The sequence below is a fragment of the Anomalospiza imberbis genome, chromosome 8, assembly GCF_031753505.1.
Source record: "Anomalospiza imberbis isolate Cuckoo-Finch-1a 21T00152 chromosome 8, ASM3175350v1, whole genome shotgun sequence".
In the NCBI taxonomy this organism is placed as follows: Eukaryota; Metazoa; Chordata; class Aves; order Passeriformes; family Viduidae; genus Anomalospiza; species Anomalospiza imberbis.
In genome coordinates this window covers 3,539,495-3,565,933 of record NC_089688.1, presented here as the reverse complement: position 1 = coordinate 3,565,933, position 26,439 = coordinate 3,539,495, and the positions used below count along the sequence as shown (strand labels likewise).

The following is a 26,439-nucleotide window of genomic DNA, read 5'->3' as shown; positions in this document are numbered from 1 at the left end:
ACCTGGAGGGATTTAAACATTTGTAGGTGTGGCACTTGGGGATATGGGTTAGTGGTGGCCTTGGGAGTGCTGGGGGAATGATTGGACTTGATGAGCTTAGAGGGCTTTTCCAACCTAAACTACTCCCTGATTACATTCCATGAAAGCTTCCAGCAGGTTCTAAGATGAGCTCCAGATGGAAAAATCTGTTGCAAATAGCACTTGGATACTGGCACAAGAGTCCCAAAATGCTGGTGTGACCCCAGGATACCTGGCCTGGCAGCCTGACAAAAACCAACAAATGTGTGCCTTGCAGTAAAACTGCAGGTTTGGGCAGTATTGCTGGAAACTACCATCAGTTCAAAAATGTGCTCTCACCACCAGTGTAAATCACTATCAAGCACCTTTTGTAAAAGCAGAGTAAATGATACAGGAGGAAAGGTAATCCTCTGCCAAGGACACAGGCCATGGAGATGAGTTGTTTTCACTGAGAGCTAAAATTTTTAACACCACTTCTTATTCAAGCCTGTTTTCACAGCCTGTCTAATGGGGGAGGAATAGGCAAAAAAGCTTCTTTACTCACACCTTCCAGTTTGTCACATTAAAAATTCCTCATTCCCTGTGGTGTATCCATGAAAGCTTGATGGGTGTGGTTTGCAGAAACTACAGGGGACTCACAGCTCTCACTGACCCCTTCCCTTCCACAAAAGGTCTTCTCCTCTCCACACCAGCTGAAGACAGAAGGTGGGGACCAATGTCAGCTGCATGCCCAGGCTCAGCCTGGTCCCACGAGGATGAGGCACACACAAACCTCCCCAGCTCTGACACAGGTTCTTTAGCCTGGGTGACTGAAAATTCCCTCCATCTGCAGCAGAGCTGCCTCATTAAGGAGCCTGAACCCAACAAGGAATTATAAATAACAATGTGATTACATAACAATACCAACTGCATCATGATAATGATGCTGTGGAAAACCAGTACCTCAAAATACCCACACCACAGCAGGATGAAACCACCTCATCAAGGGCTCCAGGTGGCACCTCCTCGTGTTTACAGGACCTTTTTTCCCTGTTGCCAGCAAACACTGAAGTGCTAACTCAAAACACGGGGAGTAATTCCCACCACCACTTCCTTCTACACCTTGGCCATGGTCACATCAGAGGGTTAAACAAGTATTTGGGGTGCACAGTTACAACCGTGCTTATCAAGACCTGTTCTTCTCAGATCAGCTGGGCACAAGGAGCAAAGGTGGGAGCATCAAACTTTTTGGTTAAAGAACAACATAATCAGCCATGAAATCATCAGCTGATTACTCCTCCACACTTAGAATCATGGAATGATCTGGCTTGGGAGGGACCTTAAAGCCCATCCAGTGCCACCCCTGCCATGGGCAGGGACACCTTCCACTGTCCCAGGCTGCTCCAAGCCCCAATGTCCAGCCTGGCCTTGGGCACTGCCAGGGAGCCAGGGGCAGCCACAGCTGCTCTGGGCACCCTGTGCCAGGGCCTGCCCACCCTCCCAGAGAACAATTCCTTCCCAATATCCCATCCAGCCCTGCCCTCTGGCAGTGGGAAGCCATTCCCTGTGTCCTGTCCCTGCATCCCTTGTCCCCAGTCCCTCTCCAGCTCTCCTGGAGCCCCTTTAGCCCTGGCAGGGGCTCTGAGCTCTCCCTGGAGCCTTCTCCTCTCCAGGTGAGCACCCCCAGCTCTCCCAGCCTGGCTCCAGAGCCTCCAAGGCCTCCTCTGGACCTGCTCTTACAGCTCCACATCTTTCCTGTGCTGAGGACAAGGCCCAGCTCTGGGGTCTCCTTGCAAGCAGAAGCGGTTAATTCTCACAATTAACACTGATGAGACAAAACCACATCCACTTAAATCAGTAAAAAACCACCTCCCTTATACGTTTGTTCATCTTGAAACTCCTCCTAAAGTACTTTGAAACCTAACCAAAGCAAAGAAAACCTAAGCCTTCCAAAATCAAATTGTGCCCTTCTCGTGTTTGTGTTTTCACTCTCTAAGCTTTGCTGCCAGGGCAACAGTCACTATAGAAATCAGTCAAATAATAAGCTACTTCAGCAACTCGTCACCAGGAGCCAGGAAATCCTTTCAGAGCAGTGCTGTGCTCCACTTGCAACCCTCAGCATCCTTCCCTGACAGCCCAGAAAAGTTGAGAGGATTCGACCCTCGGTGAAAAAATGAGGGTTTAAATGAGAGTGGTTGGTAAGCACAGCTGGAAGGTACAAAATGGTGTTTTGCCCTTTGGAAACCAAACTCTGAGGCTCACACTGATAATGTGTGCACACAAAAAAGCAGAGAAACCCAGCTGCTGTAAGGATTGAAGATTTAATGCTTTATAACCCAGCCCACCAGTGAATTCCCCACGAATGATGAGCAGGAGTCACACAGACACCGAGTGCCCTGGGTAAAAGCTGGGAGCTCTTGTCCTGTGTTTTTAGAGCACAAACTGTTCACAGCAGCAGGGCCCGACTCACTGCTACAGACACCTCTCCAGGCACTTCATCATGGCCAACAATAATGCTCTGACACCTCAATAACTGGACAGCCTGTACTTGACAAGCACCTCTGCACACCAATTTGCAAGGAAAGGGAGCTGCCTGCCACAAATTATGTGCTGGGTAACCCTAACAAGCTCTCAAGCAGCGTTTCCCTCCCCCCAGGACAGACTTGCCTCCAAACCAGCATCACCCCTTCTGCACCACTAACAAGCAAGAAACTGCTGGCAGTGTAAAACAGGCCAGTAAAGCTGGGTTTGTGCTGGAAATGCAAATATATGCAAACATAAAATAGCTGTAAGTGTAACACTGAGGCACAGGTGGGCTCACAAGTTGCACAGAGCTCTAAGATAGGTTTCCAAGGTCAGCCTCAGATGGAAAACAGTGGCCTGTGGACAGGAAGTCAGGGCAAGTGGAGCTACTACTATGAACAGAGAGCTGGTATGAAAATGCAAAGCAACGCCCACATCCCCTGAACACTACTTACACAGCTTCAGAGGGAGAAAAAGCCCTGCCTGAATACTACATAAAACCCTGAGCAGCCTGGTTTTTTTCTAAATTACTTGATACCAAGAAGAAAAAGAAACCCTCACTATATATTTTCTATCCTAACTGAATTTTTAAAAAAACACCCAGAAATGAAAATCCACTCATGGGTGTAACAGCTCAGAACACAAGCGCAGAGTTGAGGATTTAAAACCCAAAGCACTTGCAGCACATTTGGATAACCAAACAGGTCCCACCTCTCCAGATGGGAACACCACCAGGGAGCATTTCCCTCCATGAGACTCCACCAGAGCCTGAAGCAGTCTGGTCTTAGTGGAAGGTGTCCCTGCCCATGGCAGAAGCTGAAACTGGATGGCCTTTAAGGCCCCTTCCAACCCAAACAATCCCCTAATTCTGTGATTTATAGCCCTACACCTCAGCTTTCTTCCTCTCCCATCTTCCTGGGGCTTGGCAGTAGTTATGAAAACCAGCAAACACTCAGGAGGACGCCTCACCTGACCAGCAGTCCCACCCCAGGAGCAGCTGCTAGGCAGGGCTTTTATTTTCCCAGGACAGAAATCCTGCTTCCAATAATCTGGGGATGGAAAGGATGGAGCAAGGGGGAGGGCAGGGCAGGTTGAAGTTGCAATTGTTTCAGGCTAGGAAGTTGCCCCAAGTCAGGGAGGCTGAGCCAGGCGCCAGGCCCAGAGCTCTTCTGCCCATTCCAGGGGTAAGCCAAGCACCCATCCCATTCTGTACTCCATTCCACAATCCTCATGTCTCAATCCTTAAAAAAAAATCAACATCTGCAATGGAAGTGGGACCAATACTGGCTTATTTTTGAACAGCTGCAATAGGAAATCCCTTCTCCCCACCCTAAATGCAAAAGGGGGCATGAAAATATTAACAGAACATCACAAATCTTTAACAATTAGTTTAGACTGGATATTAGGAAAAAAATCTCTCCTGTGAGGGTGGTGAGGCCCTGGAACAGGGTGCTCAGAGAAGCTGTGGCTGCCCCTGGATCCCTGGAAGTGCCCAAAGCCAGGCTGGACTGGGAGCACCTGCAGAAGGTCCCTGCCCATAGCAGCAGGTGGAACAAGATGAGCTCTAAGATCCTTCCAACCCAAGCCATTCTGTGATTTTATGAATACCCTGCTTAGACACCAGGATCTTCAATGCTTCAGCAGCTTCCTACAGCAGAACCAACCCACCCAGCAGCCCCCCAAACCAACCCAGGCCCCTCGGGCACCACACCGCGCTCAAACCTTGCCCACGTGGGATCTGGCCAGGAGCAGCCCTGAGTGGCTGTGGGCTCTGTGCTCAGGCAGCAGCAGGCTCTGGCTGCTGTCCCCAGCAGAGCTGAGCACACGTCCCTGTGATGCCTCGGGATCTGGGTCAGCCAGAGCAGGGCAGGGCTGGAAACAGAGCCCCGTGTCCTCGTGCAACCCCGCAGGCAATCCGGCACTGAGAGCGCAGAGCGATGCTCCTGAGACTGCCCAAACCTCCCCACACTGATACACAAACAACAAAACACCTGCAAAGTAAAACAGATTTTTTCTGCAAAGGCAGAAACAGTGGGGTTTTTTCCCTACAAAGCAAGGCAGAAGGATGGAAGCAGGAAAATAAGGAGAGATTAAACATTTGTGACACGCTCCATATTTGAACTCGATTAGTGCAGGTGTTTTGAGGTTTTTTTACCTCCAGTGACTACCTAAAAGCCATTTATTATTAGAAAGTCAGATTTGTTGGAAACCTCTGGGAATCTAAGTGGCAGCACAAATTTAAAATTTAAAAAATCATGGGAACAGAAAGGGAAGTTTTGCCCAAGGAATCTGAGAGCAGTCTTGTGACTGATGGTGGCTCTGAAATGCAGACTCCAGCATAATTTGCCAAACCGGCCATGCAGATTAGGAAAAGGAAACCTGGCAGAAATCACAGAGAAAACAGATCCTCACTGAAGAATTAAATCAGTTACTTGACATATTTTTTTAATATTAGGGTTTGTTACTGGCCATGTATGAGACAGTAGCCAGACCACAACAGTTGCTCCCTCCCAACTGCCTTTGCCAGGGTTGTAACTAAAGCAAAAGAAAACTAAATTTACATGCTAGGATTCCCAGCCTAGAATAATATTTCCATATTTCATTAGCAATATAAATATTTTATTTCAAACATCCTACTTTTGAAGTCCCAACACATCAGACCCACATCAAAAAGACTCCAAGCCTCCAGAGCTGAAATGTGAATATCTTCATGCACAATGCTGTTCTCTGCACTTCAGCTGTTACTTTTCATAAACCCACCCAAAAAGACACACCATCAACATTATTCATTTTCAATGCCATTCCTCTTGGAAAACAAAACAATCCCTGGGTTTGCCTTTATTAATTTAGTTTCATGTAACATGGAGCATTCCTTGGTCTGAAAGACAAAACACCACACGTATTCAAGATTACTTCTGGTATAAATAGTCTGAATTTTTGAACACAGACTCCTCCTCTTTCCAGCAGTACCTGCTCAGAGATGCACCAAAAATCAGATAAGTCTCTTCAAGACATGTATGTGCAGGAAGGAGAGGAAGGCTCTTATTGCACAGTTGGTCTAGAAAAATCAGAAACACAGGAAAGGGAAGAAAAAGGAAAAAATCCCAAACCATCTTGACTGCCAACAAATTATGGGTGTACAACCTGCATGGTGGGGATGTGTCTGACTAGAGCCAGATCTCCTGACATTGCAGATCAACTGTCCTGGCATCTTCCTTTTTGTGGTTATGTTGCAAGCAGGAAAAACCCTCTTGGTTTATTTGCCAAATTTTATTTGCCAAATCCCAGAGCCTTTCTTTACTCTCCATCACAGCAAGCCAAATCCCTATGTTTGCAGTGGAGATTTTCCACTTGGCCTTGGCCTTGATAGCAAACCCAGTGTGGCTGGGGACACAAATCCTCCCCTTCCCAGCCCAGCCATCCAGCACCTCCTTCTTCAACAGCCAGGAGGAGGGTGCCAAACAATTCAGAGCAGCTCTGGTCCCTGCTCCAAGGGTCTCTAGTTTTTGCCTTTCATAGGCAATTTCATCATTGCTGCTCAGTGTTTTGGGTACTGAATGTGACACTTTGATGATTGAACAAGCTCCACATTTCAGAATTTGGTCTCCAGAAACCCAAGCCATTCCTTGCCCGGGGCTGCAAAGTAGCTTTATCTGTGTGTCAGACTATTCCTACTCATTCCATCCACTGTTCCTACTCAGCTGCTCCCAATCCATGTCAGATGTGGCACTGCTCCCATCGACGATCTGTGACACCAGCAAATCCTGCTCAAATCTTGCTGCTGACAGCAAGTGAGCACTGAACCCAAAGAACAGGAATACACAAACATCTTCCCTGAAACATGAAACAGTCCTTACAATTTTAACTGATAGATGATTGAAGATCACAAAACAACACTGAAAGCACGCTTCCTTCCACACTGACAGCAATGGTGACAGTGTGTACCACCAGGTACACGTCAAACAACTGCCCAGACCACAAGCAGAATCACTCGAAGTCCTTACAGTGTGTTCAAAGGCTGCAAAATATGTTTTACATATTCCCCTCAGCTCAAAAGTTATGATCAATTAGGTTCACAAAGAAGGAGAAATAAAGGAAGATTAAAAACTCAGCCATCTAACTGTTCTGGAAATTATGAATATTTCAATAACCACCTGAAAGCCTCAGAAGTAAATTCCTCCTGCAGACACATCCAATTGCTTCTAAATTCCTTTTCTAGTGGCACCGTGAGGCACAGGGATGTGCCTGTGCCATGCTGTCCTAACACCTTTATGGAGATGTCCATCAGCCACCTGGCTAAGGACAATCCCAGGGAACATCTCTGGAACTGTGGCTCTCAGCCGTCCTTTCTTCTGCAGGCAGTCACTCCACTACCTGGCACACTGAGCAGGAAAAACTGCATGGCTGGGTAACAGATCCACAGGCTGAACTGGTAGGATTTGAACACATCAATTAAATCAGTTCCAAAGGTAACCTGCAATTCCAGCCAAACAAGGGAATCTCAGCCAGAGGTACCGGGTAAGTGTGAGCAGCTTGTGTTCCTGCCATGGAAATCAAGCTGTGTTTAAAAATAGAATCCCAGACTGGTTTGGGACCTTAAAGCCTTAAAGACCAGTGGCACCTCTGCCATGGCAGGGACACCTTCCACTGTCCCAGGCTGCTCCAAGCCCCATCCAACCTGGCCCAGTGATGGGGCAGCCACAGCTTCTCTGGGCACCCTGTGCCAGGGCCTGCCCACTCTCACAGGGAAGACTTTTTTTCCTGATATCCAATCTAACCCTACTCTCTGTCAGTTTGAAATTGAACAATATTTCACCTTCCAAACTCCCCGACCTGGGGACCACTGTCATCCAGCACTCACCCACAACCCCTAAAACTGTTGCAAAGCAACCCAAAACAGAGTGCAAAGCTCAGCCAGCACTTTGTCCACCTTTCACAGCCAAAAATAACCAAAACCACTTCAATCAGATACCTCCTCAATGAGTGGGCATGTGATCCCTCTCCTCCTGCCACAGAAGGAATGGAGGGGTGTCCAGCTGACAGCACAGCCTCGAGCAAACTTTCCTTACCAGTCTAAACATTTTCTTTTAACTAAAAGCAAGCCAAAACTTACACTATAGACTGGCCCTCCTGCAGATGTGTTTCCTCTTGTTATAAATAACAAATAGAGGTATTGGCTTCCGCATTTATGTAGTCACTTTTGTTTTGTAAGTTATTGCTGATCACAAAAATGCTGATATAGTACAATTTGTAATTACTGCTTTTGATACAGTATAACCTGTCAGTTTATGTATGCACACTATAGCTTTTATAAATAGTGGTGTAATAGATACTATCTTAGACTGTAGCATAATAGAGACTGTGAAATGGTGAAATGATTTTTCATGTAACTAACTTAAAAAAAGGTGTAAAATAATTAAGTGATTTCCCACATTCAGGGACTATCTTACCTGAAAGACAAGATAACAGAAATAGAAACCAGAGCACCCAAAAAAAGAAGAATTTATTGACCCTCATTATCAGGAAGTGAAAATACAACAAGTGGAACCACAAGAAAAAATAAAATATATTGGTTTCATCTACATGATGGCATGAAGACAAGTCAAAGGTTAAAACTCAAAGGAATGTTTGAATATGTGTAAAGTCTTATGAATATACATGTACCCCCTATACTGTAACAGCATATAGAGAACATGGTTTCGGTTAACTATGTGCAAATAGCCAAGCATCCCAGCACTTGGATTTATCTCTTTTGTCCCTTAATAAACTTTTACAAAAACCTGAAATAGTGAGCTGTGTTTCTCACAATCTCACGAGGCTGTGCATTAGTGCAGCTCCCTGCGGGGCACCCGCCACACGCTGCTCCCAGCAAACACAGCTCATTGCTTAGATAATCTCAGCTGGTTCAGGCACTCAAAAGCCACGTCCACCCTTGGAAAAACAATTAATAAAAGTCAGCATTCCATCCTGGGAAGCAGACATGGAAATTAACTATTCAATTAATGAAGAGACGCCCGTCGCTTCACAAAGATCACTGCGAAACCAAGCCTGGCTTTCAGAGCTGCTGTTACACAAACAGTTAACATGCAACAAGGGCCAGCCCTGCACCTTACAGCAGCCAGAACTGCAGGAAACCAGTGGCTCTGTTCTTCTTCCAGAAAGAGGAACCCAAACAAATCAACCTCCATCCCTTCTGTGGCAAAGTATCACATGACCAACCAGCTCCAGAGGCATCTGGCTTAAGGATCTTTAATTATTTGTTGTTGTTAAGTGTGAACAGATGAGAAGGGAGGGAGAGGAGGAAAGATTTCAATCTGCAGTCACATGCATGCCTTGCAAGCAGGTGGGTGAAGCTCAGATTAGCAAGGTATTAAGGAGAGCAAGGCAGGGATGCCAACTGAAAATAGCCCCACTCTGACCTATCTCCTCTCCCAGATGGATCAGGAGATCCATGGCCACAGAGCTAGGGCTCTCTGACTGCTGGGGGAGGCTGGGAGATTGCAAGAGTATTGGAAAAAGCTGCTGAGGCTGAAGATAAAAGGGGAATGGCCAAGTAGATAATGAAGCAGCAGTCTGAATTTTTGAACATAGAGTCCCCTGTTTCTAGCATTACCTGCTCAGAGCTGCACCAAAAATCAAGTAAGTCTCTTCAAGATGTATGTGCAGGAAGGAGAGGAAGGCTCCTATTGCACAGCTGGTCTAGAAAATCAGAAGGAGATGCAGGAGAGTGTGATGCTCCTTCCCATCTCCCTGCAGCACAGGGAGAGGGCTTGCTGGGAATAAGCCCTTCCCACAGGTAAATACTCAGGAGATACATTCCCAGGGGATGTCCAGCAGCAGGATCCAACATCCCTGCTGCGTGTGAGTAAGCAAACAAAAAGGGGGAATGCCAATTCTACTGCTGTTTCTGATGAGCAGGGGCTCCTCTGAGCAGGAAGGGTGAGGTAGGATGTTCTGGTACTGCAGGAATTCATCTGGGGGTTTAGACTGGATGCTGGGAAGGGATTATTCCCTGTGAAGGTGGGGAGGCCCAGGGTGCAGCAAGCTGGGATAGTGAAAGGTGTCCCTGCCCATGGCAGGGTTTGGGATGAGAGCATCTTTAAGGTCCCTTCCAAGCAGAACCATGGTGGGATTGTGTGATCTGACAAGGAGCCCTTGGGAGCAGGACACTGGGAAAAGCCCAGGGAGACACCTCATGACAGGCTCTGTGACTCCCCAGCATCCCCTCCAGGCCTGGGAATGCCAGAATATCCAGAATATCTTAGGAGTACAAAACAAAGAAGGGCCACCTTGCCACAGCTGCTGCTTTACCCACCCAGCCCACAACCAGACTTGCTCTACAGGACTGTCCTCGAGCTCTGCTCTGACATGCAACTTTTAGATAAATCTCCAAGACCTTCTAAAGCTGATAAAATATGATATTTCAATAAGAGGTTATTAAAAAGGAGGGGAAAAAATCTTCCTGCAAGCAACACAAGAGCTGTTGAAATGACTACCGGGGGGAAAAATGCAAGTGGTATTCTGGAAACAAGATCAAGAATACCGTGACTGTTCACACCAAAAGATGTTAAACAGTCACAGAAGTTGGAGTTTGGGGGTTGTTCAGGTCTTTTTGTTTTGTTTGTGTGGTTTTTAGAGGTAAAGGTGGGGTTACTAGATATAGCACAGGATATAAATACACGAGATTCTCTTTTAGAAGTAAATATATTATTATCTGTCCTCGGGCATTGCAAAAGCTTTTCACAGGGTCTGAAAATAACCTAAATTCACAAATATTTCATGTGGGTGAGGGGATAAAAGTACAGTGGCAGAGATCCTGATGAAATATGCAGCTCACCCTGTGTGGCACCACAACAGCACTGACAACAAAGGTCTAATTCTAGGTTTGATCTCACATCAGCAGTGAAACAATGTGGGGTCTGGAATTTATCTGATCCCAAGACAAACTTGTGCTGGTCTGGATCAGTCTGAAATGTAAGACATGCCACATATGGCACCATGTAAATTCAGATTTAATGGGGACACAGTTGAGCTCAGCCCACAAAAGCCAGCAGCTCTTAGACAGCACAAGGAGACCACGTTCCTCTCTGCTTTTGGGATTTCTTGCCCTCCCCAAACACGATCTGCAGGAGACAGGTTGCCAGCAGCAAGGCTGCAGGCTCTCCTTCCTTTCTGGAGGAGCAAGGAGGAAGGATCAATATTCAGAAAGCTCTTGAGAAGCAGTGGAACAGCCCCTGGGGAGCAGAGCAGACACAGCGCCAGCCCAAAATTCAGGAAACCTGGAGCTCCTTAGCCCACTAAAAGCCACTTTTTGCCAAGTAACCAATTTCCTTACACTCTCCATTAAATAAAACATGAAGGGCAGGCAGAGACATAAAATATGAATGCACACATGTCCGAAAGCAACAGGCCCTGTTATTGTAGATGCTGCATAAATCATTGAGGACAAGGGGACTTATGTCCCCTAAGGGAGGGCACAGAATTTGGGGTCAGTCAGCAAGCAAGGGAGCTTGATATTAAGAAATGTTGCATCTATGTTCACCTTTGTGATCTGCACTGCCTAAAAATAGCAAAAACCACTTTAGTTCATGTATTATTTAGTCAGGCCAGATGGGTGAAAGGCAGAATCAAGCCTCAAGACAAACATCAGATGATTTTGGTGTGGGCCTCCACCAAACACAGCAACTGGGATGAGATGGCACAGCACAGAATCCCAGAATGGTGTGGAATTGATAAAACCCATCCTTGCCATGGGCAGGGACACCTTCCACTGTCCCAGGCTGCTCCAAGCCCTGTCCAGCCTGGCCTTGGGCACTGCCAGGGATCCAGGGGCAGCCACGGCTGCTCTGGACACCCTGTGCCAGGGCCTGTCCACCCACCGGGAGTCTCATTGGGAATTCAGCCAGAATGACCAAAATGGTCCTTTCTGTCTCATTTCCCTGCCTGGGGCCACGACAGTACTGTTGAAACTCACTGCTGTATCTGTTTTCCAGAGCTTTGCCACACAAACACAACATCTTTACAATTTCAAGTGTTAGCAGTTACAAGTGTTGCTTTGGCAAATTTCTCTAGGGAGGAGCAATAGCTACTTTATGGAAAACTTGCCCCCCATCACTGCCATCTCCTGTTTCTTGAGATCTTTTTATTTCAGGCAGTTGACTGACAACACTGCTGCTTCCAATGCACAACATCTTGCCTTTTTTTGTGTTTGTACAACTTGATTGAAAAGGCACAGCAGCTTTCAGACAGCTGGTGGCAGACAACAACCTTGAAGTTCAGTCAGGACAACTCTTTAAGTAGCTGAAAACCACTTTCCACTGTGAAAATGTGGCCTAAAGTATTTTTGGACCACCTTTTTTCAAAGTGGACTTGAAGTGATCTTGCAGGCAGATGGATGAGCTCAGGGTGAAGACTGTGCTCAGCTCTGTAAGTGAATTCTCTAGGCAGGACATGCAAAGCTCCAAGCCAGTGGTGCTCAGGTCTTTGAGGGACTTCACACTGCTCTTTCCTACCTTACAGGAGTACAAAGCTCAACAAGTCCCCACTGAAGATCCAGAAATTGCCAAGTCTGCCCTAACACTCAGCTTGTGGATGCCTCCTCCTCTGATTATTCAGAGGTTCAACAGAACTCTAAGTAATCTTCATGCCCAAAGTTATTTCTGAACATAAAATCACTTCACAGAATCCCAGAACAGTTTGGGTTGGGAGAGACCTTAGAGCCCATGAGGTTCCACCCCCTATCCCAGGCTCCCACTATCCCAGGCTGCTCCAGCCTGGCCTGGGACACCTCCAGGGATCCAGGGGCAGCCACAGCTGCTCTCTGCAGCTTCTGCTCACCTGTTTTCAAAGATACTTTTTAGGCAGGACTCCCTCTCTGCTTCAAAGCTCTGCATGGCAGAGTATGGAGGCAAACTGCACTATGCAGGAATGTCACAAAATCAGGGAAATCACAAAGAAAAATCAGGAGCATTCATCTCAAACTGAGACCTAGACAAGAACAAGCAGGGGTGTTTGTGCTCTTTGGCTTTTTTCTTCCTTATTTTCCTTTCCATCTCAGTAGAGTCTGTTCTTCCTTCTCTCCTTTCCTCCATCCTTTGAGGCTCCTCCCAGCCCCACATGCCAGACCCTTTCCAGTCCAGTGGCACAATCCAGATGAAAAATCACCAGGATCAGGAGAAAGTGGAGAGGCTGCTAAAACCAGGAAAATGCCAAACCACCACCAGAAAGAGAGGGCAGAGTATTTTAGATGAATTTGTAGTGTCTCCTCATCCTCCTCCCCACCCAAAAGAAGGAGAATCAGTGTGAAAGGATCCCAAGAACTGTAAATAAATGATGACCCTGTTCATCAATGAGCTCAGGCTGCAGTGAAATGAAAGCCACAGCAGGCTCTGTAATCACTCACAATAAACCCCTCCAACGGGATCACTCCTGCACTGATGGCTCAATTATGCCTGGGCAGAACGTTACACAACATTAAACATTAACAAAACTCTGAGCCCGGGTCACTTTTCTCCCAGATAAATCCAAATCAGTAACCCAGTGCTCGTAGCTCAAGTAACCCAGAATTACCAGATCAATTCTTTTCCCACCTTTCCCTTCACATCTGATAAAAGCCAGGCCACCACACAAAGAGAAAAATGTTTGCAAATAGTCCCTGTGCTAAACAGTTATATTGTTATCATTTAGAATACATGTGGTTTGGGAGAGAGGTGCTGATGTAAATTCAGTAGCTCAGAAATTAAACCAGGGGCAAACTGTTCTGGGCCATGAGGCTTCACTCTCAGCTCCCCTGAAGGACTTCTTCCCTCCTCCTAAATCCTGTTCCCAGCAAAGAGTTGCACCACTTCTGTTCCCAAAACTGCAAGGAGATCCGTGAAGGCAAACACAGCAGAAAGCTGCTTTCATTTCTCATCTGGCTTTTGCAATATCACTTTTCATAACTCCACCCGAACTAGAGATCCCCTCACCACCGGAAACATCTGTCCCCTCTCTCTCTGCTACTGTATGAACACACACTAGAGCTTCTCAAGGTTTGCCCAGGTCAGATCACAGCATCCCAGGGTGGCTGGGGCTGAAGGAGCTCATGGGCACCTGGAGGCACCTCCCTGCTCCAGCAGGGCCATCCCAGAGCTCAGGGCACAGCCCTGTGTGCACACAGCTCTGCACAGCCCCAGGGAGGAGAGCCCCCAGGCTCTGTGCACAATGTGCTCAGGGCTGGGCTCTGCCCAGGGAAGAAGTTGTGCCTCCTGTGCAGGGGGAATTGCTGGGCTCAGGCCCTGCCCGTGGCTCTGGTGCCATTGCTGGCCCCGGAGCAGAGCCTGGGCCCTGCTCTGCCCCTCCCTGCACACAGGGACAGCCAGGCCTGAGGGCCCCTCTCAGCTGGGGCTCCTCTCCAGGCTGAGCAGCCCCAGCTCCCTCAGCCTTCCCTGGGCACCCAGATGCTCCAGGCCCTTGCTCAGCTCCGGCAGCTCCTGGCCCTGCTGTGCTGAGCCTCCAGAGCTGGACACAGCACTCCAGAGGTGCCTCCAGGGCTGCCCACAGGGCCAGGATCCCTCCCTGACCTGCTGCCAATGCTCTGCTGCTGCCCCAGGGTCCCATGGGCCTCCTTGGCCCCAGGACCCTCTGCTGGCCCGGGGACAGCTCGGTGTCCCCCAGGACCCTCTGCTGGCCCGGGGACAGCTCGGCGTCCCCCAGGACCCTCTGCTGGCCCGAGGACAGCTCGGTGTCCCCAGGACCCTCTGCTGGCCCGGGGACAGCTCGGTGTCCCCCAGGACCCTCTGCTGGCCTGGGGACAGCTCGGTGTCCCCCAGGACCCTCTGCTGGCCCGGGGACAGCTCGGTGTCCCCAGGACCCTCTGCTGGCCCGGGGACAGCTCGGTGTCCCCCAGGACCCTCTGCTGGCCCGGGGACAGCTCGGTGTCCCCCAGGACCCTCTGCTGGCCCGGGGACAGCTCGGTGTCCCCCAGGTCCTTCCCCACAGAGCTGCTCCAGCAGCTCTCCCCAGCCTGTGCTGTTGGAGGGGTTGTTCTTTGTTGCTCAGTTCAATATCCTCAGAACAATATCAAAATGTACCTCAGTACAACATCCAAACACACTGAGAGAACTGAACAATGCCAGGATTTAGGTGGGGTGTGACTGGTTTAGAACAGACAAACCAATGTCCCCAGAGCAAAGCAGGTGGCTGAGATGAAAAGGGAAAACTTCAAAACACCAAAGGAGTTAGAAATAATATGGAAAAAAACCAGAAAGGTGGGAAGATGAAGAAACTGAAATCAAACTTACACCAAAACTCACTTGCTGGTGGTCTTCTAACTAAATCCTTCTCATCCTTGATGGTAATACCCAACAATCCCAAAGCATCAGCTTCTCCAATACAAATAAACTGGAGTCAAATGTGCTCAGTTTCATTGTTTTAAATAATAAATCGAGTATTACAGCATCCATATTCTTCGTGGTGAAAAACCTGCTTGACTGCTGAAGTGATCTTTTAAATTTTACAAGAAAACAGTGTTATATCTATCACTGAGACCAATGAAGTTTTACTCCTGGTTATGAAAAGCAGCCCAGTAATTCCTGAGAAATCATGCTGAAGTGTTATGAAACTTAACTGAGTAAAAATACCTGCTTGTCTTCAACATTCTTTTTCAGAGGTTGAAGTTAACTTCAATTCTTAAATTCACTTTTTTTAAAAGGTAGAACAATTCCAGGTAAAGGTAAACTCTGACTTGATACTGAATTCCACCTTGCTTTCACAGCTTCTCAAAATGAATAAATGTAGTTTGTCTTCAAAGTATTTACCCAGGAAACGTGACAGGTTTTCTGAACTAAGCATTAGATAAACATTCTTTAGCTATGATAGATAACTGCTGTAGTCCCTTCACCAAATCTTTTGCAGGGAATGCTTGGTACAGGATTCATTCTGGGTTTTAGGATCTGTCTAGGATGGATATCCAGGATATCTGAAATGCCCCTGGATATTTCTTTCTCAACACTGTACAGAATGGTCACTGTTTATCAGTGTGTGGCTGGGAGTGCTACAACAACAGGAGTTGAACCAAGGAGCAGCAGAACTCAAACTGTTCTAAAGGCTGATAAAGCGTTTAAAAAAAGTTAAAGAAAGCAAATAAAAATAAACTCAAACCCCCAAAACCAAAGACAAAAAAAAAAAGCAGCAGGAAGCAAACTTTTCACAAAGAAAATAATGGTTTTCCTAGCTGGATTTTAGAAATTCAATTGTTTAAGGAAAGACAACAAAAAATATATCAGCAGGACCAGTGATAACCACAAGGAACAGTGATAAACACTGAAGGCTGGTGACAAACACTGTACAGTAACACTTTAAAAGTCCATGGTTTCCAAAGCACAAGTTATTTCCCCTTGGCTTGTCTGTTGACTCTTCCTCCTGACACTTCACACACTTATTGCAAAATAAAGTCTCTTCTGAGAGTGTCATATTACACATTCACATCCAGTGAAATCACACCCTCAGTATTTTTTGGTTTTGCTTTTTTTTTTCCCCAAGTAGAACTCCCATCATAAAACAGCAGAATAAGAACAATTCAAAGAGCAGAGTAAATAACCTTAAATCTTTATCCTTAACTTGGGCAGACTAACCCAGATGAGCTTAAACCCAGCCTTTCCAATGGGAGCCTTCACCTGAATTCCAGTGTTTGCACACCTGGGACTGCGTCACCTCTGCCAGCAGAGCTCAACAAGCTTTTCTCAGAGGCATCCCCCTCCTCCTCTCCTCTGCCTGGGTAATTCCACGGTGGAAAACCTGCTCTTTTCCTGGTTTTCTGCAGGAAAACCTGCTCTTTTCCTGGTTTTCTGCAGGCAAGGAGCACGAGCAAGTCCTTCCCCTTTCGGTGGCAGCAGCGAGTTGTGAGAGCAGCCCTGCTGGATGTTGAAACCATACCTCACATTTCCTAATCCGCCTTTCTATTTTTAACCAGAGTCATCTCCCCCACCTCCTCTGCCATGCAGACAGCTGCAGAAAGCAGCTGGAGACAACAGAGTGCTCCATCAGGGCAATTTTCCTGGCAAAAAAACCATCCTCGGGCCAGAGGACAGTGCACAAGGGAAACTGCCAAGGTGGGCTCCTTTCTCCTTGTCCCTGGTGGCCACAACAGCTCTGACTGCACAGAGTGTAGCAACCTGGTTACCCAAAGGACCATGGCTCACCTCAACTGGCTGAGATCTCATCAGCACCTCTTGTCCCTAAAAACTCAAAAGAGGAAGGCTCCAGCAAGGATCCAGAGCATGGATCTGCTCCTGTACTGAGATCCCCCAGGACAGGGAGGAGGGACCACCCTGCCCTCTGCAAGGCAGCATCACCACCTGACACAGCACTTGGGAACACTTGCTGGGGTGTCCCCAGCACAGAGACCTCCTTCCACAAGCTCAAACCTCCTGGGGAAAGGTCTGGAGTCACCTTGTCCTCCAGGTTTGGATATCTCCTCCTGCAGGCACTCGGTGTCAGGTGTCAGACACACAGCAACCCCCGAATTCTCTCCTCACATGGGAGAGCAGCTTTAAAAAGCTCAGCTTTAAAAAGCTAATGTGCAGCCAGGCTGTAAAGTTAACCAAGCAGAAAGGGCACTTTCCTGAGCAGCAGTTTGGAGCTTTCCCAGACAGCTGGAAAGCCGGGCACGCAGAGCACAGGCTGTGCAGGGCGCTGAGCCGTGCCAAACTTGGGCACGCAGCACCTGGGGCATGGGCTAGCACTGAAAGTGAGGTCCAGCTTTCTGAGCTGTGCCCTCCAATTGGACCCATTTTCTGGTCCTGGAGATGCCTGAAAACGCCCTGGTAGGACCAGGCAGACCTTTGGCAGAAGAGAGCCAGGCTGAGAGTCTGGCACTTGAAACAGACCCGGCTTGGGGGGGGGGGGGGGGTGGGGGGGAAAGGCACAACTCCAACACCGACTCAGGGAGCTTAGAAGAGTTTAGCTGGAAGTTTTGAGTCATGCTCTTGGACATGGGCAGCTAGAACAGCTTAAGCCTTTCTTGAACCCTTTTTCTTTTGTTCAGGCAACATCTGCAGACATCACAAATGGAGCTACTTCTGCTGTTGTCCATGTGCTACAGATTTTCCATGCTTTAAGTTACTCACACAAAACAGACTCGCTGCCAACACGATCGATCAAAACGTAAAGCGACTGCAGACAGGACTATACAGACTCTAAGTATTAATGCTTCAGAGAAACCCATCACTTACATGCCTACAGAAACAAAAGTCAACCAAAACAGAAGCCTGGTGTGGAATTAAGCACAGCAAGACCCACAGCAAATCTTCCCAGCTCAAACGGATTTGAATCACAGGATGCCAGGAAACGAAGCTGCTGAGCAAAACACTCCATCAGCCATAAACCCATGTGAAATTACATTTCATTAATTAATGACAGTGTTTACAAGTAAGTAAATGCTGTGTTTCTCTCTGCCTTAGCTGGAGCTGCTCTCTTAGGAAAAAGACCGCAGGGTGAGCAGGTCGTCTCCCATCATTAATCCACTGGACTACAGCACTTTGTTAACAGGCACAGAAACCACGGCAGCAGCAAACACCCACGTATGAAACCAAGATCTGCAAGAAATTTCATTTCTTACCTTCTGGAAAAGGGGAGTTTCAGGGGCAGGAAACCTCTTTAGCATCTTTTACAGGCACCAGGCCTGTGGGTTAATGATTTACCTGACAGTGCTGTTAAGCAGATTAGATAAGAGTGGTTTTGTTATGGTCTGTTTTCCTGCCTTTGTCTGCATAACCAAATCAACTGGCAAATGAAGAAGGCAGGGTATTACTTGACAGAGCAGGAAGAAATTAATGCTCCTCTCAGCTTGCTGACACCATCCTGCTATAAACCAACATTTTTTATAGACATGCATGCCCATCTTTACACACACAGCCTAAAAACCAATGCCTGGAGTGTGTGTACAGTTGTGTGTTCATATACACAAATATATGTATCAAAAACACACACAGATGAGCCACTGCAGGCAGTTTGGTTTAGTTTCTTCCCCAGAAGTAAAGAAAAAAAAATCCTTGACTCATTGCTCTAAATCTATTATAAAGCTTCCAGATTAAAGCATTGAGTTCCAAAGAGGTTTAGGATGAGCAGAAAAGGCGGCTGTGCCCAAAACGCACAAATAGGATCACAGCCCCTGGAAAGACTCTGCAGCGGATCAGGGCGCAGCTCACGGATAAAGTTCTGTTCCCCCAGTGCCCTCCGAGAGGATTTCTGTGTTCTCCCAGTGACTCACGGGCTGTTCTCCACACCAGGGCCATCCTGCTGTACAACCGCAGCTGTGTCCACGCCGTGGGGCAGCGGTGACACCGTGACACACGCGGGCATGGCACAGGCACAGCCGCTCTAGGACATCACAGAAAGTCAGAAACACCTTCTTGCTCCTTCACACAAACACCACAACTGCCCTGGGGATATCTGGCAGCAGTCAAGAGGGGGGGTCAGGCGTGGGGAGAGCTGCCCGAGGTGCCAAAAGGGACAGCAGATTGTCCCTGGCTTTCCGTTTGTGAAGCAACACCGTTGCCATTCTGTGTAACTCCGGTTATCTCCCACAGGTGTGCTGCAAACAAACCTACAAAGCCAGAAACCAGGGGGAGATTCTGTGCCCCAGCAGGAGATGAAGCTACCTGATGGAAACACAGCCCTGACACAATCTGGGGGACGAGCCACCGGCAGGTCACTGCTGTCCCACATGCTGGAAGCCTGGCTGGTTTCTAGTAAAAAAGATTCCGAGCTAAACTAAAAACCAAGACTAAAACCAAGCAGCAAACAACAAAGTAACCACAAGTTTAAGCGCCACTTTCAAAAAAATCACCCAAGGAAAAAGACAACCAACTCCCCAGAGCTGTGCTCTAGACCTGACTGTATCCAAGCCCCTTTGTGGCTCCGCAAACACAGCCCCCGGCCGAACAGCAGCGACCAAACACTCCTTTACACTCAAACGGGACCATCCGGAGAGGAGAGCTACTCACTCCTGGAAATGAGGCGGCAGAGAGCAGCAGCAAACGCGGCTTTTCCTCGTGCAGCTGCAGGCAGACGCGCCGCTCCCGCAGCAGGACGGGGACGCGGCGGGGACGCGGCGGGGACGCGGCCACTCCCGGAGCGCGCAGCGCGCCCGCTCCTCCTTCGCCAGCCCCGACTTCCTTCGCCTTCAAAGTTGCCTTTCAATTTCCCCCCGGCTGGGCTTCCTCAGAGCTCCTCTCCCAGCGGCTCGCTAGCCCCGCGGGAAGCGCCTGCGGAGGGAAATGGGGAGAGGTGAGCGGAGATCCAGAGGGGACGGAGCGACAGCGCTCCCGCCGCTCCTTCCGCGGGCGCGCCAGTGCGTCAGCACCGGGAGAGGAGGGGACGGAGCGCCCGCCACAGGAGGAACAGCGGGAGGAGGAGGAGGAGGAGGAGGAGGAGGAGGAGGCCGGGAGTGCCAGCCCGGCTGCGGGTGGTGCAACAGCTCGCGGCAGTGCTGCTCTACCGGGAAACAGCACCTAAACCACGGGGAGATGGATACATCACCGAAGCTCAGTCTGCTGATTCCTACTGTACGCGTGGAACGCTTTCATTAAGTGTCACTTTTGAAAGCTCAAAAAGTCACTGCAGGGAGGAAGGATTCCTTCTTCTGGTATATATGAGTACCAGATGTTAAGTCCTACCCTACATATAAAAAAAAAAAAAAACCTCCTCCAAAAAGAAAAGTGTTCCACCACACTAACACGAAGCAAAACAACCAATTCTCCAAACTTTCCATGAATTTTGGCTCCATCCCACTGCTGCCACCAGCAGCAGAGTCCCTGGCCAGGCAGCATCACCGGCCCCCGAGGGCTGGCGTCTATCCCAAAGGCCGCAGCAAGGACTGGAAGCACGCAGGAGCTCCTGCCTGCGGATCCAGCGGGAAAGGCTGGGGAAAGCATCCCAGGTAAGAGGGAGCAGAGAATGTCTGCTGGCCGCTGCCGTGGGACAGCGGGGAGTTGCTGTAATTCGGTACAAAACCACAGCACAAAGCAGGCTGAGTCACGTTGGGAAGACTGATGGGATGAGCAGCGCTGGCAGTGTTTTCCAGCAGAGCACGGATTCTCCCGAGTCCGCTGACTGCTGGATCCAACAGAGACACAGTCCAGGAGTGAAGTCAAAGGCGTAGGAAGCAGCCTGCTTCCACTCCACAGATGAAATAATGTGGAAAGTGAAAAATAGGCACCAGCAGTAACAAATAGCAGCATCAAGTCTTCTGAGCTCCATCCCGAGAGAGGGAGCCTGTTGCCAGGAATACCGAGGAATCTGCAGAGCCAACATCCAAGAAGCACAGGGTGGAAAAAGAACTTTCAGAAGCTGCACACAGAAATCCTTCCACACTCATCCTATCATAAAGAAAACAAGTATTTTAAAGGAGTAGCTGCTTTGGGGTTTTTTAATAGATCCACACCCCTGAACATGGCCCAGAAGTGCTTGTTCCTAACACATGGAGACTGCCAAGTATCCAGCGGAACAATGTGCTCACCGTCAGCTCCTCCACAAAGTTTACACACCTAAAAATGGCCCATGGTCAAGTCCAACTCAGCCCGTTTTATTTAAAATCTGAAGAGACGTGGAATGAGGCACCAGTGAGCTCTGCATTTTTTCCCAGCAACCTTTTACTAACTGGGCTCTGTAACACTTCAACAGATGTCATCTGCCCAACCTGGCCTCCCTTTCCAGGAGGGATTCTGGGGTGAAAACAGTAATTGCTCATCACCTAAAGATTCCTTAGACGTAATTCAGTTGGTACCAATCCTGTAAATCCCTCCCACTGAGAATATATATAAGGAATCTACAGCTTAATTAGAAGATGCCACAGGCCTTGTTATGCTGACAACACTCGTGTCTACTTTGGGCCCTCACACACCTCTCAGGACAGCAGAAGTCACCTGGTGAGGCCAGAGGCCAACTCAGTAACTCCCTCCAGACAATAAATGCATTCATATTTGACAGAAATGCTCTTGTGTTCCTCCAGCAGATCTTATCTTGGCAATATTTTTTTTTCCCCCATGATCCAGGCCTGTGTGAGTTCAGTGACCTCAAGGCACGTAACAAAGCCAACCCTGTGTTCCCACAAGTCAGGTGGGGCCAGAAGGGAGAAGAGAAGACAGTTGGACAAGTATTACAGGTAATTAAAAGTGTGCTTTGAGAACACTTTTTCAACCATGGTGCATTTAAATACTGCATGTGTCCAGACAGATACAACATAACACCCTGTAAAGCCCTAAAAAAGTAAAAAGAAACACAATGAACTCTTCCACTGGATGTGCAAAGAAGGATTTTTTTTTTTTTTTGTTCTCCTACACAGTCCAGCCAGGACATATTTAGCCTAAGGGCTGAAAGAGAGGACAGCCTGAGCTGATGACATAATTTTCTTTCTATAGGACTGAGTATCTGGGACTGCTGCCCTTAGTTCAGTGGCTGTTGCTGTTTCACCTCTACTTTCCCCATCCTGTTTCAACAGGAGGGTGACAGTTGCCTGAAAAATGCCTGAAGAATAGAAGTGGCCACAGAGATGTTGCTTCTTTCCCACTAGAACATGAGCAATGTGACAAAAACCAGATTTGAGGTTTACTGCTGGCACTGAGGAGAAAGGGCTGCTACAAGCTCCAGTGCTGATGTGTCTTGATCATTCAAGCAGCACATGCATTTGGAATGTCCTTCCAAAGGCCTGGGGAAAGGCCTTCCTTGCCTTGACAGCTTAAATCTGCCTAAACATCAAAAACAGTCAGATTATGTTGAGCCCCCTTTTACCTTACCCATCAGAAAAAAATTAGGTATTAGCAGATGAAATCCAGCTCTGAGGGTGGCAACTAAAGTCTCGGGCAAGTAAGAAAAAAACTGCTCAGAATCCCAGAATCTGAGGTTGGAAAATCCCTCCCAGCCCATGGAGTCCCAGCTGTGCCCAGTGCCCACCTTGTGCCCAGCCCAGAGCACTGAGTGCCACCTCCAGCCCTCCCTTGGACACCTCCAGGGATGGGCACTCCAAAGCTCCCTGGGCAGCCCCTGCCAAGGCCTGAGCACCCTTTCCATGCAGAAATTCCTGCTGCTGTCCAAGCTGAGCCTCCCCTGGCACAGCTTGAGGCCGTTTCCCCTTGGCCTGTCCCTGTTCCCTGGCAGCAGAGCCCGACCCCCCCTGGCTGTCCCCTCCTGTCAGGAGCTGTGCAGAGCCACAAGGTCCCCCCGAGCCTCCTTTTCTCCAGGCTGAGCCCCTTCCCAGCTCCCTCAGCCGCTCCTGGGGCTCCAGCCCCTTCCCCAGCTCCGTTCCCTTCCCTGGCCACGCTCCAGCCCCTCCATGTCCTTCCTGGATTGGGGACCCAGAACTGGACACAGCCCTGGAGGTCCCTCAGCAGGGCCAGCCCAGCACTGTGACTGTGCCATGTGTTCAAAGGGCTTCACACCAGCAATGTAAATCTATACATCCACCTCAGGTATCCCAAAAAACCTTCAAAGTATTTTTTTTTGTCTGTCCATTCAAGTAACTTGTGACACATCAGAAAAAATGTGCTACAGGAGCATTATAAAGCTACTCTGACCTTTGTTTGCATTAAAACACTTAGAGAAGTAATGTGAAACTTTATTATTACATGTGTAATTAAATAATAATTATTATTTCATCTGTGTTACAGCATTAACAGCCATTACAACTTCTTGTGTGGAATGCTGTTAATGGACAGTTGCTTTTGAAACTAAAAATATTTACGTTAATGGGGTTCTGAAAGAAACTAAAAAATATGAAACAGCTTAATTCAGAATCTCTGAAGTACTATCAGAACAACTTCCAGAAGCACCAGGTGAAGTGCTTAGGTGTGTTTGCTGACACAAAGGGAGATTCCAGAGCCTGATGTGCTCATCAGTTCCAGCAATTAAGTTTCCCGGGAGGAATGCTGTGTCATGTAACGTGTGACTCACAGAGCGACGTCCGCAGGAAACCACTCTTCTCCTCTCTCCCTATAAAAAGCTCAGCCTTGCCTGCAAGTTGAACTGAGTTCCCTGAGCAGAATTCCTCCAATTTCAGCATCATGTGCTCCAGCACGTATTCAAGAGCGAGGGTGTATTTTAAACCCTGGCAGCAAACCAGAATCCTCTGGAAAATCAGCTGGAAGCTCCTCCTGTTCCTGGTTCAGCAGGGAGTTAAGAAACACCTCGTGCTGCTGTGTTTGGACACGTGGGTGTCCTTTGCCCTCGCAGCAGTTTTGCAAGCCGGGATGCTCTGCCTTGCTGAGCTGATCCCGGGCACCCCCAGTCCACTCCCGTTCCCTACAAACCCCCAGCCATGGGGCTGCACCCGCTGGGACGGCTCTGAGGGATCACACACATTCCTTGAGCACACATGTAACTCTAAAAGGGATGGCAGGAGCAGCAGTGGGATCCCAAATCCCTGCAGGTCCACCAGGATGCGGGACTCATGGTGAAGTGTCTTCACCGTGAGTCTTCACTCGTCATCCAAGCAGCTCCTGGAGTTCTCATCTAATCTAAATGGATAAAATCCTCACTCTGCTCATCATGTGTGCGTCCCAGGTGCCCAGCCTTCTGTTCTTTTCGATTCAAGGTCGTGGTTGACCTTTAGATCCTCGGAGAAACACATGGACCATCCCCAGGGGTGGCTCTGCAGAACTCAACACACAGCACCTCTCCAGGGAAAACACTCTGGAATGGCAATTCCATCCAGGGCATGTGCAATCACATACCCAGGTCAAAGCAAGAATTTAATACCACTGAGGTCCCTTTTGAGCCTGGAAGAGTGAAGCTTCCCATAAAAGAGAAAAATAGAAATGAGACACTCTTTTCAAAACCCCCCACTCAACAATAAGGACATTTTTCACAGGGCAGGGTATCATTCCCACATGACTGCATCCCACATCCAGCTACAGCACTTCCACCTTGGGAAGTGCCACTCCTAATTCCGTGATCCACTTATTTTGCCCTCCCAGAAGTCTCATCACCCAGGTGTGTTAAAAATCCCCAGTTAAAAAAGTCACCGCCTCAAAATTCTAATTTGTTTCTGTCTCTTCCAAACCCAAAATTTCAACCCAAAGGCCTCTGCTACAGATAGTTTCCTCACCAAACAGTGTCACGGGACACAGATTGGTGTCCCACTCTTTAGATTTTTCCATCTAAAAAGTTTGCTGTTTGCCCCACACCTTGGGACAAGGCTGCTGGTTTGTATACCAGCAGTTTGGAACTATCAGATGCTCTGCCCTCTTTAAGGCCTTAGACACATCAAGCAAAATAAACATTTCAAAACAACAAATCCCAACTAACTGAAACTAAACTAAAACAACCCCAAAAACAAAGCAAGAGTTAATACAGGATGATGTTTGGTGCTAAAGTTCAACAGCACGGCTCGTGGGTGTGGAGGGGGCTTTTTCCTGTTAAAAATAAATCAACCCTGTCTCCACATCCTGAGCGTTTTCTTGCACACCACAACGAGCAGGAAGCAGTGAGAAATCCACTCCCTGGGGCTCTTCAGCGAGATGTTTGTTTGTTATCCCCAACACCCGACCTACACCTGCTGCTCCTGCCAGGAGCATCTCCCTCCCAGCCAGGCAGCAGACCCAGAACGACAGACACTCCACTCCAAGAGTCTGAAGATAAAACATCCATTACCAATTCATCCAGTTCCCTCTTCCCTACAGAGCTGGCAGTCAATATCCAAAGGTTAAACGGCGCTGACACCCCCACCTATCCGATACCTTTGTCATGAATAAGCGTGATGTGGATTAATATTCAAATATACACTTCCTCTGCCCCAAGGGCAAAGGGAACATCTCACCAGGAGCGATAAGGAGCTGTTTGTGAGGGCTGCACGGTGTTGTATTCCCAGTATCCTGTGTCAGGGCTCTACACCTGGGTGAGCCGTGCAATTCCATCATTCCAGCTCTCAACCTCCTTCTTGTGACTTCCCTGGCCACAGGTTCACCGGGGTTCTAAGGATGACCTTAATTAAGAGCTGGAAAGAACAGATTATGCTCAGGAAGCCAGAGCCATTAATCTCAAAGGCTTAAAAGGTTTACAGGGGAAGTGTGTTTATATGTCCCCTTACCTCATCCTACAAACCACAAGCAAAGGCTGCTTTTGGTGACACTCAGATAAAATCTAACTGTACTTTTATCTCCACCAATGATCAAAATGCAATACAAATTAGACCTGCCAAACCATATTTTTATAACCTTGACCTCCAGTCCAATTTATTCTTAAAAGATGCTCAAGCGTAAGCTCTGAGTAAGCATGAAAAATAACAGCCTGGTCCTTCTACCAGGACGATAAAAATTCTGCTTTCTGGCATATATGTCCTAAAAAAATCCACGTTCAATGAAATCCCAACTCGTATTTCTTACAGGGACACTTTTCTACAAGCACCTGAATTATGTCTCTCACTACAATTCCAAACAGGAACTTGAACAGGGACCTGAAGGAACTTCATCCTGCCCCCACCAAAGCCAAGTCTCAGCAGCTTTGACAGCAAAAGGCATAAAATCATGGAATGGTTGGGATTGGAAGGGATTTTAAAGCTCATCCCATTCCACCCCTTCCACTGTCCCAGGCTGCTCCAAGCCCTGTCCAACCTGGCCTTGGGCACTGCCAGGGAGCCAGGGGCAGCCACAGCTCCTCTGGAAACCTGCTTTGTCTGGGCTTCACCATGTGCTGGAATTTGAAATGTAAGGAACTTTTAGAACTTTGGGTTTGTAAGTTAAAGTTCAGAATTAAATATAGGATTTGATTTGAAATCTTGGGAAAGGATTTTGAACTTACGTATTAGAAGTGAAAATGTAGATTTATAGTTTAAAGTAGAAACACGTTAAACTAAATTTTAAAAAAAATTAGAGTTTTAGAATTTAAAACATAAAAAAGTAGTTACAAAAGTAAATAAAGAGATTAAAATATAGTACTATGTTTGTG

General features: G+C 48.0%; 1 protein-coding gene and 1 long non-coding RNA gene across 3 annotated transcripts in view; one reads left to right on the top strand and one right to left on the bottom strand.

Annotated features, from left to right (window-relative positions):
• SGMS1 (sphingomyelin synthase 1) overlaps positions 1 to 26,439 on the bottom strand; it is a 93,629-nt gene that overhangs the window by 16,465 nt on the left and 50,725 nt on the right. Inside the window, exon 3 of one of the 2 annotated variants that reach the window (XM_068197020.1) lies at positions 19,506 to 19,766. The exons of the other annotated variant lie outside the window; for it this stretch is intronic. The gene's annotated coding sequence lies outside the window, so the exon portion shown is untranslated. The remainder of the gene's footprint in view (positions 1 to 19,505; positions 19,767 to 26,439) is intronic. 2 annotated transcript variants of the gene reach the window in all.
• LOC137477808 (uncharacterized) lies at positions 974 to 2,416 on the top strand. Its single transcript, XR_011001189.1, has 2 exons — positions 974 to 1,227; positions 2,066 to 2,416. It is a non-coding gene; the product is annotated as an uncharacterized lncRNA (long non-coding RNA).